This window comes from Trachurus japonicus, chromosome 17 (genome assembly GCF_045865225.1).
Source record: "Trachurus japonicus isolate A0001 chromosome 17, Traja_1.0".
Taxonomy (NCBI): domain Eukaryota; kingdom Metazoa; phylum Chordata; class Actinopteri; order Carangiformes; family Carangidae; genus Trachurus; species Trachurus japonicus.
In genome coordinates this window covers 18,202,949-18,208,948 of record NC_140923.1, presented here as the reverse complement: position 1 = coordinate 18,208,948, position 6,000 = coordinate 18,202,949, and the positions used below count along the sequence as shown (strand labels likewise).

The 6,000-nt window shown below is 41.8% G+C and overlaps 1 protein-coding gene across 14 annotated transcripts in view; it reads left to right on the top strand.

Annotated features, from left to right (window-relative positions):
* Positions 1–1,899: 1,899 nt before the first annotated feature.
* Positions 1,900–6,000, top strand: part of mbnl1 (muscleblind-like splicing regulator 1) — a 42,592-nt gene continuing 38,491 nt past the window's right edge. For 5 of the 14 annotated variants that reach the window (XM_085803751.1, XM_085803746.1, XM_085803739.1 and 2 more), the window contains exons 1-2: positions 1,900–2,143; positions 2,938–3,096. The gene's annotated coding sequence lies outside the window, so the exon portion shown is untranslated. Of the gene's footprint in view, positions 2,144–2,902; positions 3,097–3,308; positions 3,756–6,000 lie in introns of those variants that run through there. The other 9 variants (XM_085803761.1, XM_085803752.1, XM_085803743.1 and 6 more) reach the window with 4 other exon arrangements.

The window sequence follows — 6,000 nt, the reverse complement described above, 5'->3', positions numbered from 1 at the left end:
CCCACTATAGTTCCTGATTTGTTGTTTATTATTAATTAACTGGGGTGCCGTAGCCTTCAGATGACTGTTATTTGAACACACAGTACCAGTAAGACCGGTACTTCAACACCGTGAAGAGGCTGTAATTTCATGTTTCATTGATACCACCTGCCTCTTACTGGCCTCTAAGTTCCTTATTTGATTGCGTGATGATGACAGTTACTGAGCTCATCGTTCACACAAATGATGTTAGGGTGGCAGAGGGATTTCCAAGGAGCTGCAAGAATGACCAAATAATTGCTCTATATATGGAGGTGAGATGCTGAAGTTAGATATGGAAGAGGCAGGGTAAACTATAAACCATTTTACAAGGGGAGCAGAGCACCAGCAATGACTATAAACATGTTGATGTTACGTAGTTGTCATTACTACTTTATTACATCAGTACTCAGTGCTTGCAGGAAAGCACATGTCCATTTGTAAAGTTTTCATGGCTACATCTTGGTTGTGACCATATCCTGGTGATGATGATGATGTATGTGTCCACAAACATGACTCATGACAAAGCACTCAAAGATGTAGCTGATGAAGTTCTCAGTGTCTCCAGGACCACATTTTGCCATAGTACCACACACACTAACTCCACTTAAGGTAAGAACAATACCAGCCTCGCTTAATAATTGGTGAAGGGGCTGATATGCAACCAAAAATGTAATAAAACATAAAGGTGCATTCAAATTTGTAATAATCAATTCCTGTGAGGGGGTTAATCGAATTAATAGTTGTCCATGACACACAAGGCATGAATAATTCTCTTTATGAAAACAGTTACTTATTCATATTGCCCTAGTAGCCTGTATCTCCTCATTATGCAGGGTGGTCGGACAGGGACCTTGAATAGACTAATGGGATTATGTCACTTTGAATCGGCCTTTGCCAGGGTTGTTCCACACACTTGTTGTAAAACAGCAGCAATGTATTTGTCTTTTCCCTATAGGAGGTGGGAGGTGAAGATGAGACTTCAGCACTCCAGCATAGATAATCCTGTTGTGTATTCCATACCATGGCTTATGTGATCACTGTCTTCAATAATACATGTGTAGTAAGCGGAAAACACAGGGATGCGAAAGGAGCCCAGGCTCAATGAGTAATCCTCATCTAATCCATTTATTTTAAACACATGGGCTGCCAGGGTTAATAACTAATGATGTGTCTGTCTTTTTCATGAGCGCACAGCCTTTCCCTGCCTCTTCTTTCATTTTTAGTGCTTTTAGTCTTAAAGATGTAACTTAGGACAACTTATCATACTTCGTTTTGCTTTTAGTGTTTCTCTTAGTCAGTGCGTAGTATGATGGAGTAATTCAGTAAGTGTATGTAAAAAGAAAATCAAAATTTCCTAAGGTTTTCACCACACGTGTTAATAAATTAATTCATTTTAAAATTCAATGCTTAACTCTGTCAAATGAAAAACAACCAGACCAAGACGGAGAAAACGTACACTAATAGGCCAGCATATTTAGTTTCAGTGCTGCCAGGGTTATTAAAGATAACATGACATACTGTAGTGTCAGGGCCTGGCTGAGTGGTTAGTGTAAGTATAGACTCTCTGATTAGTCCTGTCTTCACACCTAATTACCGGTGGGATTTTATGGCAAGCTGTTGTGACAGTGTCTGAGTCGGTTACACTAGCAAGCTGTCCTCGTATCTGCTAAAAGTGGTGTAAAGATAAGATGGTTGTAAAAGTTTCTAAACAGACGGACTAGATAAAGTCACAGTGTGAGTAATTTTGATAAGAAGGTGCTTTGTCATTATTGTTTTTACACAGTTCCCACAGCGGTGTTATGACTTTAAGAGTTAGATGACAAGAAAATGGCGCCTTCATATAACAAATTTTGACAGTCATCTCTCTCCCCTCTCCAGCTCCTTGGTGTTACTAGGAATGCAGTAGTGCCACTTGCAGACTGCAGTGTCCAGGGAGCCCTAAAAAGGGAAGGAGTCTCACTCTGATTCCTGGCAACTCATAGAGCGGTGGAGGCTAAATTAGGCCTGGTTTCATTGACTTCCAATCCTCTGAGTCCCAGCAGCCCTGCAGCCAGAGGAGGGGAGGCTGGCTGGTGCTCAGGGCCCATGATGCTTCCTCAGAGGTTCTCTAGACACCGCCTGGGTAAGTTAAAGTGTCAGATGGAGAGATGATATGTCTAGGATGCTTGAGATGGGAGGTTTCGTCTCTTGATAATTTCCTGTGTAAAAGGAGAAGAAACATGAATAACATTAAAGCGTCTGTGATGCTAAACATTTTAATGTCGAACGTTTATTAAAAAAGACACTTGAGTGACACTGGGAACAAATAACATGCTATGCTGTCTTGTTTTCTTTAGAGGAATATTTAGATGCCTGAAGGAGCAAAAGTATTCATTATGTCATTATGTCTTTTTAATCCTCATGTTCCTCCCAGATTTATACTGAGACTCCACACTATTTGCCTCTACTTTTCAAAAATTGACCGTTCATTATATCTATATACTGTATGCCTCTGTGCTTACACATTTAGTTTCTTATTCAGTTACGAAAAGTCATTTAATTAGGTTTCTGAACTCGTCAGGTTAACCTAGTTTGCACTTGTGTCATCTGCTTCAAATATGCATTGCAATGGCAGCATTATGTTGGAACATGTGAAATTGTTGAAACATGTTTTTATTTGTACTAAACAAAAACGCAGGCATGAGACAGACATAACATGTCTTACCTATTTTGTTTATGTTAAATATACCAACATCAACAAATTAATACCATTAACCCCTCATGTGATGTGTTGCACGTACTGTAATGTGCAACCTACTCAGTACGTGCTTTTCTGCTGATAAAATGCTTGTTGTCTGACTCCTACTCTTCTCTGCTCTTTCCCCTTTGCTGTGCTGTCCAGTGTGATTGACTGTGTCTCTTCCTCTGTACTGGCAGTCGGAGACAGGTGCTGAGTGCTGCTGAGTGTTGCTGTGTGTGTGGGCTCCAGGGGCCTGGTTCAACATTCCAGTGATAGTTTGATAGACACAGTCCTTGGGGGAGGAAGAGGAGGAGCGCAAATGCCTATACCAACCTCTATGAAGAAGAACTGAGGGGGTAAGTAAAATACTGTGATGATGTAGCCGCTGCGAAAATTGTGATAACATCCTGCAAGTCGCCTTTCTTTCTTTCTTTCTTTCTATCTTTTTTTTTTCTACATTTCTCAACTGCAGCCTTTACAAAACCCCACTTCCTGATTTACCGAGCTGTTTCACCGCTTATCTCTCAGGCTGCAAACTAGTCTAATGTCACAGGAACTTCCTCTTTTCACACACTCACAGGCTGCAAGCGCGGACACGTCTGTATGTGCATTTACATCTTTCACAGACGAGTGTATATAGTATGTGTATACAGTACTGACAGTTTGAAAATGGAGGCAAAGAGGAAGTTATAAAGTGGGATGCAAAGAGAGGTGGGGATAATAACAAGCTGACCATATTTGGCATCAGTAGATAATACAAAAAGAAGATGCTAATGAGATAAGGAGTGGTTGTCATGGCGACTTAGTGTTGCGCAGTGATGGTTCACTCTAAACCTGACCACATTTGCGGTATGGCCGTTGCCAAGCAGAAGGTGCTATTATGAGAGAGCGCGAGAAGTAGAAAAAGAGAGAAATGAAGATGTCAGTTCATCCCACAATGCATTGCGTCAGCGTGACCTGTGTTGAAGTAGCTCCGTCTGTCCCAGTGGCACGTCAGCAAGAGACAGACACGCAGGTAAGCAGATGTCTCTTTAAAATATCTATGAATAAGTCACAAAGACTCCACAGTGTATGGATTTGTCGCATCATTCAGCGTTCCTCTTTGTTTTGTTGTTTTGATGTGTTTCTCACGATTCTGTAGCCGCGTAACTGGTGATGACTTAGTTTCTCATTTACTTTCTTTTACACTTTACGAAGGAGGAAGGTTTCTCTGCTGGAGTAGAGCCGTGTGCAACAATGTCTTATTATCCTCTCTACACTATGAAGGGTCTATGAGACATTAGAGATGTGAGAGGAGTTTATAATATATTTGCAGCAGCATATCTGCAGGCTACGTTTAGACAGAAAAACTCCTGAAAGCCCAAGTGAAAGACGTCTTTGCAAAGGGTGTTTCCACTCGTTTTTTCATTTTTATCTCCAAGATAAGCTGCAAGCTTGAATCATGCGCACACACACACATGCACAGTGGTGTCATATGGGGACAAGACAGTGTGCTATTTCCTCTCTCTGTATTTCAAACCTGACAACTCGAATTGCACCTGCTTCCCCTCGCTGCGTCAAAGTGGAAAGAAGTTAAGAGAAAACCACAAAGTGTGCTGCAGGGAAACATAACTGCAAATTCACTCTAGAAGAGGGGTATTTGTCAGCAGACACGCATTTACATCTTTTCCCTCTTTCATGCACATTTTAGTAATGTGTAGCATTTTTATAGCGTCTTTGTGTATGCAGTGTATTCCTCACGCATTATAAAGTAACACATAGCATAAACAGAAGTTGTTTGCGGGCCTCCAAAATAAACCATAGGGAAATGGCTGATAGTGAATGCTGCTCCCTGCTGTGGGTCTTTCTGCAGCGCTGTGTACTGTTACAGTTGTTGCTGTGATGGTCTGTAATGGGAGTGTAATATGTATTTGCGGCCTTAGTGATAGATGAGCTGTCAGAGTATGGCACACAAAACCTCTGGGACATTTCCTCAGTGGAGTGAGAGTTCACATCAGCCAGCCAGTGTCATTTACAGAGAGCTGGGAAATAGCAGAGCGTTGAGATGATAGAGAAGCTTAAGGTGGAAAGTTGCACTCATCAGGCAGGAGCGCAAGAAAAGTGGGGTGGACAAAGGTGAAAGGTTAGGGATTTGATGGTTTGACCGAGGCAAAGGGGTCACTAATGCTAGACCGTGTTGCCTTAAAGTGACTCATGAGGAACTTTCTAGAAGATTCTGAGCTTCCTACTCTTTTACTCTGTTTTTTTTTCACTGCCGTACATCTGTGGGAGTTTCAAAAAAAGAAAAAAAAAGTATGAACAAAATGATGCAGCTAAGACCATGAGTGATATTTGTCCCACATGTGTATTGAGCTCCAAAATGTGTGGAGCCTACAATCCCCATAATGCAATTTGATGGTGATATCTAGAGGATTCTCACACTTGACAAACCTCCCTCCATAACCACAGAAGACACTGTACAGCTTTCACTCAATACTTAGGCGCCATAACCCTTAACTAGTTCACTGTTCTTGATGTGTAAAGCTGGTGGAATTCCCCTTTACTTACACACACAACCACACATGCGCGCGCACACACACACACAGTTACGCACACACACACACGCACACACACACTCCTTCCTGTTTTCGGTTAGTTAACATCAGTATGTGTGTGAGCAGTTTGCTCAACCCCACCATGTTGATTCCTCTTGCTCTTTGCTCAAAACTTGAACAGCTCTCCTCAGCCTCATTGATCCCTTAGAGAACAAAGGTCACACTGTCCTCTTATCTGTCAGATACAAGACATGTTGAATAGGAAGTTTAAAAAAACATGGCTGATGTCACTTCAAATGAAGAAATAAGAAGTAAAAAGGGAGAAATAGGCTCCTGTGTGCAGTTGATCAGATTATACGCAGAATGAAACCTGAAAATAATACTGTTGAAGCGAATGAGCAAACCATCTGGCAACTGCAGAGCTTGGCTTGAGACTAATTGGACGAGGGGAATATAGTCCTGTGGGTTGCGACAAATAGAGAAGCGGTTGTGGTTGTTTCAACTGGGAAGTTTAGGGGAATTAAGACATAGTCATCCTCAGTGAGACACAGTTACCAAAAGACAGACTTGGAGATGGCGTATTAGTAAGAATGATAATGAATAGAAAATATGGGGTGGCGTTGCAGTGGAGGAAAAGAAAGACGCAGAGAGGAGCAGAAGCACTGGCGCACTCAGCTGCAGTAGAAGAGGGGAAATTCCACGTCAGTGTCAGAGTTTCACAGAGAG